The 14,831-nt window shown below is 41.4% G+C and overlaps 1 long non-coding RNA gene across 1 annotated transcript; it reads left to right on the forward strand.

The window, feature by feature from the left end:
- The first annotated feature begins 2,054 nt into the window (after positions 1-2,054).
- LOC119243568 (uncharacterized) lies at positions 2,055-14,610 on the forward strand. The gene is made up of 3 exons (XR_005124759.2): positions 2,055-2,901; positions 3,123-3,193; positions 14,114-14,610. It is a non-coding gene; the product is annotated as an uncharacterized LOC119243568 (long non-coding RNA).
- The last annotated feature ends 221 nt before the right edge of the window (positions 14,611-14,831 follow it).

The following is a 14,831-nucleotide window of genomic DNA, read 5'->3' on the forward strand; positions in this document are numbered from 1 at the left end:
AGGCGGGGCCGGAGGCTCTGGTGGAGCTTTTGATCCCAAGGGTGAGAGTAGAGCTGAGCTGTGTGAGCAAAGGCGGCGAGAGCTCAGCCTTGCTCCTCCTCCCTTCATCCCATCTCTGAGTATTTGTGCCCGGATTGATATTGCAAATCAAATTCAAAGTGCCCCTACTCCCCCCTTTAATTTCTGGTTCTCCCCTCTTTCTGAAATCTGTTTCCCACTCACAGTCAAGTCTTCTGAGGTGTGGCTTTGTGCCCTTAGGACATGTACCCGGACATGTACGTCGCCAGTCACCGATGCATCCATGCGGCCCGACAGGATGCCCAGGCGAGGGAATGACCGCTCAGGACACGCGTGCTGTCCCAGGACAGCAGGACGTGGGCTCATACAAACCAGCGGCCAGAGACCAGCAAGAAAGACAAACACTGGATGGTGTCACTTCTATGTAGATGGAGAAACCAAACAAAGGGTCAGATAAAACCAAACCAACGACAAACCCTCGAAACCTGACTGTGGAACTGAGGTTACTAGGGCAGGGGGCGGGACTATGCAAGGCTGTGGGAGTCGGGGTGGTGGCTGTGGTAACATACACCTGGAGGGGGTGATCTTATTTTTTTTTAAAAGATTTTTTTATGCATATGAGAGCTGGGGTGCAGGCCAAAGTGCAGGGGGTGAGAGGACTCATCAGGGACAGAGTGGGGAGCAGAACAGACAGAGTGACTGAAATACACTGCTGGGGGAGCAATGGGTGAGTCAGGAGAGGTCTGCTGCACCACGTGGATCACCTCCCTGGCCGGGGATTGAATTTGTGCTGCAGTGGCTGCAGACAGCTTCATAGTACTGAGACATCCCGTTGCGCTACCAGGGAGGCCCTTGGAAGGGGTAATCTTATACCTCAAAGTCATATACAGTGCTGAAAGCCAATGTTCCCCAATAATAAAAAAATAGACACCCTCCGGGCAGAGCAAACTGGACAGGGTAGAATAAAGGAACAGGGTGTGCATTTTTTCAGGAGACCTAGAGCACCAAACTGCTCTGGGACCCACCCTGGACTTCACAGCTAGCAGAGTGAGCTGGGGTCAATGGGAAAGAAACACCAAGAGGAGAAATTTGTAAGGAAATGTAATTGGCTTCTCTGATGAATAACCCAGAGGCTCCATCTGACTAGTTTTCTATTTTGCAAGTCTTTTCCAAGGCTGTAGGGCAGCCCCACCTCCAGAGGAGAAAGGTGTCCTGGGCTTTCAGGTCAGAGACCCTTCTGGACTGTGACACTGGTCACTCACCCGAAGTGACTGGACACAGCAGTCACCCTTGTGCTCGGGACTGGTACGTTTCTTGCAAAATCTTTAAGTTACTCTGGGAGTCAAAGCAGAACTGGCCCCACCTCTCATGAAGCCAGGCCTGTTTCAGAACAACAGCTGATGCAGACAATTTCCCTGATGGTGGGGCGTCATCCAGAATGTGTCCAGTATCTGCCCCTGTGTCGTGCACTTAGTAGGTGCTCAGCCCTGGTGTGAGATTTAACGCGTAGGTTTGCACATCAGGTGGTTCTGACAGAAGAGCTGTCAGTGGTGGACGCTCTCAACCGGGGGCTTCAAACCCAGGGCAGAGCTGCGTGCAGGAGGGAGTGATGGTGCTGGTAAGCAGCAAGGCGGGCGGGGAGAGGAAAGCAGGACTACCAGTGTTCACTTCCTCAGATAAGGACAAGTACTTGAAAGCCCTACATGAAAGGAGAAACACTTGATGGTTTTAGAAAAACAAAAATAAATAGCCATGCTCTCAGACAATGTGTTTTAGATTCTTTTCAAGCATAAAGAAAAAAAAGGAAGGGATGACCCCCAAATTTGGAATTTCCAGCAGAATTAGTTATCAGCCCGCCTATTTCAGATCCTTCCCAGCTGCTAACAACAAAGCACAGCCACCTGCTGCTTCAAAGCTCCCCTGGTGGCAACCCCCTGGACCTCCCAGCCCACCTGGAGAGAGAGTGGGCTCTGGGTCACTGCGCCTGAGCCAGGAAAAGCTGAGCCCCGGCCAGAAGCCACGGCCCCCTTCCTGATTGCAGGTGTACAGCCACTTCCCCAGCTGGCCCTGCACCCTGGCTGCTTCTGTTCTCTGTTGAACGCGCACGATCTGGGGTTCCTGCCCCTTCCTGAGGTAGGACACGTGTTTGACAAGATGTATTTGAGCAGCATGTTCCAAGGACATTCTCCCGGACTGGGGGAGGTGGAATGTCTTTGTTCCTGAAAATTAAGAAATAATGCCGCTCTAACTTGGCAGGAGGAGGCAGAGGGCAGCGACCAAGGACGAGGGGATCAAGACTTATGTTGCAAAGCGAAGACATGCATACGATGCCTCAGCAATCACATGCAAGAAAAGTCTCTACCAAATCCCAGACAAGGGCCATATGCCTGTGAGTTGCTGCCCAGGAACATGGGCTAAAATGAGATTTTTCTCACCCTTACTCCCAAGTCCTGCAACATTTTCTAAATATACCTAACTCCATAGCACAAGTGAGTGCTAATCTTAGCCTCTACGAAGTGATGAACGTGGATATCCAGCATCTCTTCTTTAGCAATTCGTAATTCCCAGGTACAAATAAATCTGTGACCAACAAAACTGTCCTTATGTTTTCCCGGTGATCCTTCAGGAATCCGTGTATTTTAAAATCCAGGTCTTGCTTCTGCATAACTATCCACAGATAATTTGTGGTTTGACTGTGGAGGGTTCTGTGTAATATCCAAAGGTTCCAAGAAGTTATTTTTTCTGCACCCATGAAAAGTTAGGTGGCAAAACAAAGCCCACCAGGAGACTGAAGCCGGCTGCCAGCCAACTGAAATCAGCCACTGCCTGGGGCTCAGAGCCCTCCTCATCAACCTAACCTCACCTGCTCCACTCCCTGGACTGGTAGGTGGCATTCTCACCACATTGCCCTAGAACTCAAGAAAGGGATGTTTTTAAATTTCCAGTTGTTCATGTGTCTGTTGTGCGCGTGCACACACACACACAGAGTTGCATTTTAATCCTGTGTTATAAAACACCTACAAGAAACTATCATGGTGGATACAATCAGAGATCTTTTAGGGTTTACCCAAGTATTTTCCACTTTGTTTTTTATTCCTTCTCAGGTCTTAGATTTTCCATCTGGAATCGCTGTCTTCCTGCCTAAAGCAAGTACATCCTTTGCAATGTTCTATGGGTGAGTCTACTAGGTGGCAAAATTGCCCCATCATTTTGAGATCTAGATATTATGATGCTCGCATTTCTTCTTTATTCTTAAAAATTACCTTTGGTACGAATTCCTGGTGGGTAGATTACTGCTCTTTGAAAACATTGACCTCTTCATCAGCCGCAGCTCACCAGCCTCCACATGGCCACTGAGAAGTTTGTTGTCAGTCTAGTCATTGTTCCTTTGATGGTTAGCTTTCCTCCCCTTGTAAGATTTTCTCTTTGGTTTGTTTTTCTGTCATTTCATTGTGATGGGATGGATTTCTTTTTATTTATGCTGTTTGGCACCTGATGGGTTCCTTGAAACTCTGCATTTAGTTCTGGAAAATTATAAACAATTATTTCCTATATTTGCCTCTGTCTCATTCTCTCCCTGTTCTTCTGAGACTCAAAGTATTTGTGGTCTTTTTGCTACAAATAATAATAACCATTTGTGTCTCTCATCTTCTCTGTATTTTCTTTAACAAACTGATTTATTTTTGGGTCTTCCTCTGCAATAGTTTAGATAATTTGGCTTTCCTCAGTAGGAAAGCAAATCTAAATGTATGCTTACCATTTAGAACTTATTATATGTTAATTAAAAATAACCAGCCAGGAAAGAAGAAAACAGAAAACAATAATAATCTGAAATACCATTATCAGAGGTCTAGTGTGAAAATCATAGTAATGTCTTTTCAGAATTTTTTTATACATACACTCACACATAAATTATTCTAAGTAAGTATAAACCTATATTACTAGCTAGTCTGTAACTTTCATTCAATGGTATCATTCTTCTTATTATTACAATTAGATATAATTTATAATGTTTTCATAATAATAATATCTAACGCTTATTGAATACTTACTATGTATATGGACTTTCAATGGGTTAACTCAATTTAATCTTTGTAACAACTTTATGAGATAAATTTTATAGATTATAATGCTATTTTATAGATTGGAAATTTAGGCAAAGAGACAGTAAACAATGTTCTCACAATTATATAGTGTGACTCCAAACTCAGTCTGGCTTCAAAGCTTCAGTGCATCGTTTTCCACTGTATGGATGTTCTTAATTTATTAAACCAAGACTCACACTGATGCGTAAATCAATTATTCACAAGGGCTTTGTTTTTTGCTATTATATAAAGTAACTTTTATAAATCTTTGCCATCTTTATGTACTTGGTTATTTATATCCTCAGAGAAAATTCCTACAAAGAGAATTGCCACATCAGTTATATGCATTTAAGAGGAGGTTTTGTACTATATTGCCAAACTCTTGTCCAGAGAGATTTATCAAGTCCCCAGCCTTTCACCAGTCTACCAAAGTGCCCATCCACTGGCATCCTTTCTAGCACTGAGTTTCTAGCACTGAGTTTTGTCAATATTTTCCTTGCATGCTCTGAGCCTTGACAAATACTGTCTCAGAATTATTTGCATTTCTTTTCAAACTGCGTTTATTGCACTGTTACTATCCAATGAGCTACCTGGGCTGCAGGTGGTGTAATTGCTCTTTTCAGCTTCTGCCTTGATTCTTCCTTCTCTTCATCAGTTTGTCCTGTGGGAAGTTTGGCTTTTGGATTACGTTTTTTTTTTTTTTCAGAACAGAAATCTGGGAGCCTTCCTGGTGGCGTAGTGGTTAAGTCTCAGTGCTAACACCACTAAGGCCTGAGTTCAATCCCAGGCCAGGGAGCTAACCCACATATGGCACAGCAGACCTCTCCTGTCTCGCCCGCTGCTCCCCTCAGCAGTGTATTTCACTAGATCCGCCTGTTCTGCTCCCCCACTCTGTCTCTGGTGCATCCTCTCCCTGCCCCCAGCCCAGCACCATAGCCTAAACCCCAGTTTTTATATGCAAAACAAAAAACAAAAAAAACACAACCCAGAAAACTTCCTTCAGGATGCAGGACCATTCAGTCTTCCTAACTCTGCTTTTCTGATTGGGATGCAGTTACCTGAGTGACTAAGACACTAATTTCAGCGCTGCTATTCTTTTCCCTCTATGTTCCAGAATCTGCTCACTTCCTCTCTCCTTTCTAATCAAAGAAACTGCATGATTGGCAGGCTCCCAAGAGTTTTTTCCAAGCCCACACAATCTACTTATGGTGTGTGAGCTTTTAAACCAGTTTCATTAATGAAGTGGACTCAGATGGCCCATCTAAGAGCTATGTTATGGTTGAAGAAATTCAGACTAGCAGCCAAAACAGAATTTCCAAGGTAACATTAACTTTCTCGCTTTCTTCTTTGCTGCCTCCCTCACAATCTTAAATACCATGAAGGTGATACACATTCTACAAGAACTGTTCTAAAAATCCCGCTTCTCTCCTTCTAAGTCTTTTATTATATATCCCACCCCTTCTACTATTTCTCTTCCAAAATTCCCCCCTACATCTTGCCTTTCCCTTCTTTTAAATCTGCGTCTCGAAAGCTCAAAGAACATCTCTAAAAATGGCAGACTTCCTTGGAGGAGGAAGGAGAGGAAAGCCCTGAGCAGAGGAAACAGAAAACACCAGGTCCCTCTTCTAAAGGACATGGAAATAGTGGAAAATGGAAACATCACACTCCGATAGATTTGCCCCACCAGAAACACAAATGCAAGGTGTTTGCTGAGTGCAAGTACTTTCTGTACCTCCCCTTCTGATATGCCTATGGCCAGGAGGAAGGTGTCCCTGCTGTTGGGGGGTGGGGTGGTCAAGAAGGAAGGGGTCAGAAGGGATTTCTTGCCTTGGGGAAGAGGGTGTTGGGACAGTCCTCAGACTATGTGTCACTGAGGTTACACACTCATGCACTCATGTGCTACACAATTACATGCATGTTCCTGTGTGTGTATGTAAGTATGTGAGTGTGAATAAAACTTTGTAGCAGAATTATGGTCATACTTAGCATGTAAAACTTTGCACCTCCTCCATTTACAGTATTTTCAGCATGCTAAATTTTTTTCAAAATTTTATTGTCAGTGGGTATCTAATTAATCTATTGCATGTATGAACCAAGTTTATTCAACTATTTCCATCTCACTGGAGATCTAGGCTGTTTCTAATTTTTCACTGTTATAAATACCACCACAACGAACAACTTTCATGTAACTCTTTGTTTTCATCTCTGCTTATTTTCTCAGCATAGATACTAAAATGTGTAAATGCCATCTTAAAGAGCAGGTATTACCAAACTGCTTTTGAGAAAGATCATCCCAACTCACAGTGTCATCAGTAATGCATACAGAACTGTTGTCACAACACTTTGATGCTTTTATGAAATTTAAATTTAATTTAGTAAGTAATCTGAATATAAAGCAAAATTAAAAAAAAAATTACTGCAGTGAAATTTCTCTTCTCTTCTCCAGAGACACTTTAACTACTTTCAAAGACATTCTGGTATGTGTTAGATTTATTTTCTCTTATGAAAATATTACTTATTTCAGTTTTAGAAATTGCATGGATCTCATTCCATGTCAGCAAATTAAATTCTCACATATTGTATATTTTAATAGCTGCCTGGTACTCTTATCGTGCTGCAATTTTCTCAAGATTTATTTATTTATGCATACAAGAGCTGGGGTACAGGCCAGAGGTGCAAGGCATGAGAAGAGTCACCAGAGACAGAGTGGGGAGCAGAACAGGGAGAGGTACCGAAATACACTGCTGAGGCAAGCAGAGGGCAAGACAGGAGAGGTCTGCTGCGCTATGTGGTTACCCCCTAGCTGGGGATCGAACTCTTGCTGCAGCAGTTGTGGATAGCTTTATAGTGTTGACGCTTAACCTTGATGCCACCAGGGAGGCCCTGTGCTGCAATTATTAAAAGCAACCCTCTATTGAGAGATATTAGTGCTATTAAAAAAAATGCATGCCATTTTACACACATGCAAGGATACCTAGGTTAGGTTCCTCGAAGTAGAATCAATGCTTTCAAAGGTGTGTACAGTCATAACTAGATATTAACAAAATGCTGTGCTGTGTGAACGTCATGCTGCTTTATATTCAAAACAACAACAATGAGAGGTCTGTTTGTTCATACTCTGTTCAGGTGGCTGCTGGCAAATGATGAGCCACTGAGTTTCTGGGGTGGAAAAACTTGATCTGTAGCATTTTCCAATTTCCGTGATATAAATACTTTCAGCACGGCTGATTTTAAGCTAGCGATGTGAGGTGCTGAATGGGGAGCTGGGCAGAGACACCCCCACAAGCAGCTCTGTCGCTGTCCTGACCCAGTGTCAGCAAGTATTTCAGTGCTCATCAATCTGACAGCAACAAACGCATTCTATACCTTTCTAGCGAGATGCTTGTGAACACTGTCCTTCCTAAGAGCTGTTTATGTCCTTTGTTATTTTTCTTTAGGCATATTTTCTTATTTATGTTTAGAAGCACTTTATATAGTGATTACCGATTTCTTAGATAATTGGAATAAGCAAATATTTTCCTTGGTTTGCTTATCTTTTGAATTTTGTTCTTATCACAAAGCAGTCCTTAACTTGCACATAGTTTTATTTATGCTCCTTTTCTGAGAGCTACTTGAGTTATACTTTATAGTTTGATCCTCTCTATTCCAAGATTAAAAACATAATGATTCTCAAGTGATTTCTTCTCATGCTTTTATGATTTTATTTTTTACATATTAAAAACTCGGAAACAATTTTTTTTTTCTCTTTGTGTGTTGCATTCTGGGCAGTACATTCTCTAAGTGTCAGTGGGGTTAAGTTGATTGACAGTGCGTATAAAGTTGCCGAAGATTACAGAATTATTTTTGTCCGCTGGCAAATAATTTTGTCTATTAACTGAAGTCTTCAACAATATCCATAGATTTGTCCTTTCTTCTTTTTTGGCTTTATCAGTTTTTGAAGGTTCTGTGGTAAGGTGCACGCACCCGTGGCTGATATGTCTTGTTGATATTCTGATACACTGACAATGTATAAATGGATTTCATTTCTGGAAATATTTCCTCTTCTGAAGTCTATCATATTAATATGAGCACTCTTGCTTTTTTTTTTTTTTTTTTTCAGTATTTATATAACTTTTCCCATCTTTCCCTTTCAATGTACTTCTATCTTTACAGTAAAAGTATGTTTCTTATAAATGATCACAAAGCTGGTCCCTACTTTTTTCTTTATGATCTCCTTTAATTGCAGCACTTAGGCCACTTATATTTAATGTAATTATCAAATTGGAGGATTTATAGCTATCATATTCCTTGTGTTTTCTATTTTTTACAGTTATTCTTTGTCCTCTTTTTCCCTTTCCAATTCAACTGAATATTTTTTAGTATTTTAGCTTAACTGCTATTAGTTTATTATATCTCATTTTTATTTTCTAGTGGTCACACTATGGTTTACCCCATATATCTCTAATTTACCAGTTTACCCTCACATAATATTGTACAAATTGGTGTAAGTTTAAAGACTCTTACAAGTCTGCTTCCATTTCCTTTTCTCATCCTTTATCCCCATACAATTTACTCAATATTTTAAGTCCCACAGACCACTGCTACTATTTTTGTTTTAAACAATGATATTTATAAGAGTAAATATTAGAAAAAAATATTTATTTTCTATTTACCCACAGATGTAATGTTTCCAATGCTCTTCAATAGTGTGATGTGTGTGTGTGTGTGTGGTTTCAATTTTCCATCAGAAACCATTTTCCTTCAGTCTAAAAGCTTCCTTTGACACAGCTTGCTAGTGCCAAAAGGCAGCAAAGAATTTTCTTAGCTTTCATTTGCCTGAAAGTCTTTTCATCTTTTAATGTTTTTATTAGGTTTAAATTCTAGGCTGATGGCTTTCTCCTCTCCCTCTGCACTTTAAAGATGTGATTTGAGCATATTCTCTAGCAGTCCGCTGTCATATTTACCTTCATTTCTCTATTTGCAATGTGTAATGTTACTTTAGATGTGCTTGCCTTCATTTATTCTTTCCCTATGTGCTTTTTCTTTAAGTAAATGTGAGTTTCTCACTCGTGTCATCTTCCTTCTCTCTGAAGAACTTATTTTACTGTTTCTTGTAAATCAAATCTGCAGACAAGAAATCCCCTCAATTTCTGTTTGCCTGAGAAAGTCTTTTCTTCTTCTCTTGAAGTTATTTTCGCAGGAAACAGAATATTGGATTGATGTTTTTTCCCTCAGTTCTTCAGATATGTCACTGCACTTTCTTCTTGATTACGTGGTTTCTGGGAAGTTGGAAGTAATTCGTATCTTTGCTCCTCTATAAACAATTTGTTCCCTCTGCTCTTTCAAGATTTTTTTTCTTTATCTTTTAAATTCTGCAGTTGGAGTATCACATGCCGTGGCTTCAGGAGTTTTTGCTTTTGTTTTTCCATTTATGGCTGCCTGGTAGTCTCTGAGCTTCTTGGATCGGCTTGAAATAGGCTTGGAGTCTGACATTAATTTGGGGAAAATTCTCAATCATTATTGATTCGAACATTGTTTCTGCTCCTATATTCGCCTTCTGGTATTGCTGTTAGGTGTATGCTTTGCCTTTTGTAATACTCCCACAGTTCTTGGATATGTTGCTCAATTTTTTCCCCCAGTCTTTATTTATTATCTTTGCTTTTCATGTTCAGAAGTCTCTATTCACATGTCCTCAATCTCAGCGATTCTTTCCTCAGTTGTGTCCAGTCTATGAATGAGTCCATGAAAGGCATTCACTTCTTCTCTTTTTTTTTTTTTTAAGATTTATTTATTTATTTATACAAGGACTGGTTACAGTCAGAAGCTCGGGAGGGTGAGAGAATTCACCAGAGCCAGAGCGGGGAACAGAACAGGCAGACTGACGAAGTACACTGCTGAAGGGGGCAGTGGGCGGCAGAAGAGGTCTGCGTGCCATGTGGGACCCTCGCCCGGTGGCCAGGGATCGAACCGGCGCTGCAGAGGCTGTGGGCAGCTTAGCAACCCAGCACTCAACCGCTGCGCCACCAAGGAGTCCCCCCCCCTTTTTTTTGAAAGGCATTCACTTCTGTCACAGTGTCTTTGACTTCTACATTGTTTTAAATTTCCAGCCTGATCATTTCAATATCCCTGCCATGTCTTTGGGTGGTTCTAATGCCTGCTTGGTCTCTTCAAAGTGTAATTTTTGCCTTTTATATGTCATGAAATTTTCTGTTGAAATCCAGACACGCTGTACTGGGTAAAAGACACTGGTAAATAGCCCTTTGGCTATGTGGTGGTTAAGACATGAGGAAAGAGAAGATATTCTAGTGGTCTAAACCAGGTCTTAATCTTTTAGTGAAACTGTGGCCTGAGATCTGAATTCCACAAGCTCTTCTCAGTGTTTCGGTCCTGTCAGGAGGGATAGGATGGGTAGTGGCAGCTGGAGTTGGGTACTTTCCTTCCCCCAGACTGGGTAGGTTCTAATAAAACCCCAAAAGTCTCTGTTAAAAGTTTTTCTTGAGGGTAGGTTTTGTAAAAAACAGAATACTTTGGCATATTTCAAATAGTTACTTTCCCCTTCACCTATCAGAAACATGATGGGGTTTTTCTCCAACAATTACAAATATCTCAGAGACTCCTGAAGGCAAAATGTAGAGGCCCCTTTGAGCTTCTAACACTGAGATTGTCCACCTCGAGCCTCCAGCAATTTTTTAATTATAGTATGTTTTCTACCTGGGCCTAGGTTCTACATCATTTTCTGTTCTTGGTTTTCTGTCCCAGTAAGTTGTCATTCTCTGTACCTGTCTCTCCGAGTTAGGGGAGATGGGTAGCAGTTTGCCCTGTGATCTTACTTCTCTGGTGGATCTAAGGAGAGTTAAGTATTCAGTTTGCATTGTTTTGTTTCTTTTCCAGTCTTTTCCTTGTCGTTAGGGTTAAGTGACAACTTTCAAGCTCCTCACATGTCAATCCAGAAGGCTGGATATTTTTAAAGATTTTTCTCTTTATCACCTGTTCTCAGAATTTGACTATAATGTCTTTGGTGTGATTTCTTATGTCTGTTTCTGTTTGAGGCTCACTGAGCTTTTTGTATCTGTCTTACATATGAAACAATTTTGGCTCTGTTTTCAAGTATTTTTTTCTGCTCCCCCCAACTCCTCTCCATCTGGACTCCAATCACATGTATGTTTGCTTAATATTGACCCAAGCTCACGGCTCTGTTCATTTTAGGAAATCTGTTTTCTCTTTCATTTTGGATAAATATTTCCATATTTGTATTTGTATAACTTCATGTTCACTGGTCTTTCCTTTCTCAGTGTCTAATCTGTTTTTAAACCCACTCAGGATATTTTCATTTTGGAGATTTTTCTTTGCCTGATACTCCACCATTTAATTCTCTTTTATTTCTCCCATTTTCCTTTTCACTAAAGCCATGTTTTTTAAAAATTACTTGAACAATTATGAAATATTTGTATTTAATATCCTTTTAATTTCATCATCTCTATCATATTTATGTGTATTGATGGTTTTCCTGACACTTTGTATGTACAGCATTTGTATGGCCAAATGTGAACTGAACATTGTGGAATGATCAGTTTTGCGGTATTGTTTTATTAATTTTCTGGCAGAGAGCTAACTTAGCTTCAAATTAATCTGGCCCTTTTAAAGTACTTTTTAAAAGCTCTTTTGAAAAGGGTCTATTTTGCCACAATGGTAAGACCTGGCCCTCCTGAGGTCTCCACTGAATATCCTTCCATTCAGCCTTTCCATGGACACTATTCAAACAATCCCCAGTCCTGTGTGGGCTCTGGGAATTGTTTATCCTACAGTTTCTCTGTAATATTTTATCTTGGACATTGTTCACTTCCAACTTTGTGGGGTTTTTCCATTTGTCTCCTCATTATGTACGTGTTTCCCTTAATTCCTTGAACAAATCCGCACACACAGATTGGTAATTAACTACAGACTCAGGGGGCCCTATGGACACGTTCGCAGCAGCTCAGCATTCAAGCCCAGAAGAAACAGACTAGGGAGGAAAAAGACGACTGGAGAATCGTCCCATGTTTCTGCTCAAAACTTCACACTTCCCAAAGACTCGAGGAACCACAGGTTGTTTTGGATAATTGCTCCCCCAAATAATTTTATCTCAAAGATTTAGACCCTAGTCCTAGAAAACGAGCCATTCAGAACCATATCTGAGTTGTTTCGTGTCCTACATCCACACTCTGGTCCTTGTTCTATACAAAGCAGGGAACATATGGTGAAGGGGTTAGTACTTGAGTATCATAAATGGTCCAGTTTTTTAAAGTTATATAAAACCTACTGTGCATTCTACGCCTTTGCAATTAGGGCTTAGACTCCAATCTCTGTAACAGAGTTCAGTCAATTCCCACCACCCCCGTGACACTGAAAAAAAATTGGAGTTTTTTAAAAAAAAAACACTGGTCATCCTCTGCCCTGGCCTCCAGTCACTCTGAACAGAGATGCTCAGAGGGGATGTATTTATTTCAAAGACTTCTGACTGTATCTCCAAATGTTTCCTGGGTTATCTACACCTTTTCTTAGATCAACAACCCAACAGTATACACTCCATGGCTGGTGCACAGTTGTAGCAGGGACATATCAGGGTTCTGGAAAGAGAATCCACTGCCAGAGAGACCTCGGCAACAACTCTTACAGCGATTTTGTCCAGTAAATGGCGCAGAGCTGAGCGCTGATAGCATACCCAGTCCTAATCTCCTTTCTGCTGAAGACAGAGAATTTGGGAAAACAGTATTTTCTAAGATGAAATAGAGGAAAGGAAAAAGATTATACATAATCACTTTAAATGTTGCTATCAGCAGAGCTGGAAAAATCCCCTGGTTAAATCCCATGGTGAAAATCCGCTAATTTTGAGGGGATTAAATCAACTGAATAATTTTGGATGGGCAGATAACAGAAGCAACCATTCTGACAGTTCTGCCACTCTAGGGAAAGAAACTTAATTTTTAAGTCTCCGGAAGTAATTGCTAGTAGAATTTGGTATTTTTAAAGCTGCCCGTTTGGGACTGTTTCTTATGATACAATTTAGATTTGTATATTCTCTGCAAGTCAGCAATGCTAACATTTTATTCACATACAGATTCAAAGATTAATTATTACTGTCTGGCAACCATTAGACAGTAATCTCCCCAGTTACCTTATCAAAAAAGGACCCAGGCTTGACTGAATCTGGTTGCTATCATAATCCCCATAAAAGAGTTTCTTCTCCATTTTCAACACAGTGGCAAAGCTCTGAGAATGATGTTAATGTGTTTCTCACACGACAAGTGGCCTGTGGGGTCAGTTTCAAGCTATGAGTAGTTCAAAACTTTCTCATTTCTCTTGCTGACAGCTTTCATCCTGGCAGGCATAACCGGGTAGGCAGAAAGTCAGTAGAAGATACAGCAGGAAGGAGACACAGGACGTTTCACCGAGCACGCTACTAATACCTTCCCTCAGCAACAGTTAGGCCCTGGACACGCCGAAGCTGCTGTGATGGCTGCTGAGGCCGTGGGCAGAGATTTGCACTCCATTTCACAGTGTGTGCTACTACGAGCGTACCTGCCGCTGGACACAGAGCAGACGGTGCACACACACATGGTGCATGAACAGGGTTGGCACCGTGGGGAGCCTCCTCCCTGAGAAGGAAAGTGCTTCTCTGCCTTCCCTGCTGAAGGGGTGCCAAGAGATGAAAAAGGCCCCTCTGGGCTCATGCCTCCTCAAGGACACACCTTCCCTGGTAGATTCACCATTTACCTTGAGAGCAGAAATGTGAAGTTGGACTGTTCATACGGGTTCTTGTGCTTTGTTTGAGAACTAGCATGTTTTTGGTGAAGAGAAAGCATGTGGCAAGGTGGAGAGAGGTGAGATGTGTGTGAAATTCTTTTCTCTCTGCTTTTCCTCTCCAGCTCTGGCTGCTGAGTGAATGTCAAGTTTAGGGTAGATCGGAGTCTTCTGTTCACGAAATATTGTCCTAGGTGGTCTATTCAGGTTTCTCTCTTGTTTTACTGGTTTAATATTACTTTTCCTCACAGGCTGTCTTCTCACTTGTGACAGACTAAGGCTCCCACTGACATCACTGATGACAGATAGCCCCTGACACAAAAAGCCACGTAATTTGTTTTCCTAAGTCTTGCATGAAGACATCTGAGGAGACCACAGGGGTGAAGACTCTGGAGAGACACACTGGTTAGAAGTTTATTATCACAAAGACAAGGAAAACAGGGATGAGGGAGAAAGATTCCTAAAAATTATTAGAGTAGTATCATATGATGCAACAATTCCACTTCTGGGCTATTTATCCAAGAGATATGAACACATGAATGTGTAAAGAGATAGCACCCCTATATTCATCGCAGTACTATTCACCACTGCCGAGATAAGGAAATAAACTAAGTGCCCACTGAGGGATGAGCAGATGAAGAGGCACAGATACAACTATGAGAAGAGATGACGTGCTGGTATTTGCAGCAATATTGATGAACCGAGACGGGGTTATGCTTAGTGAGACAAGTGAGACAGTAAAACAAAAACATCCTATGATTGTGTTCACATGTGGAGTATAAAGAAACAAAGCAAATAAACAAACTAAATCAAACACAAACACGTATCTTCAGAGAAGTCTGAGGGTGATCAGAGGGGGAGGGAGTTATGGGGTGGAAAAAGAAAGGTGGTGAATGGAACCTAGAATTGGTGGGGTTGTTATCGGACAGGGAGAGGGGCAGCCCAAACCCCGCAAACCTGCCTATTCTA

The sequence above is a fragment of the Talpa occidentalis genome, unplaced genomic scaffold (assembly GCF_014898055.3).
Source record: "Talpa occidentalis isolate TD23 unplaced genomic scaffold, MPIMG_talOcc4v2.1 talOcc4.13, whole genome shotgun sequence".
NCBI classification, from domain to species: Eukaryota; Metazoa; Chordata; class Mammalia; order Eulipotyphla; family Talpidae; genus Talpa; species Talpa occidentalis.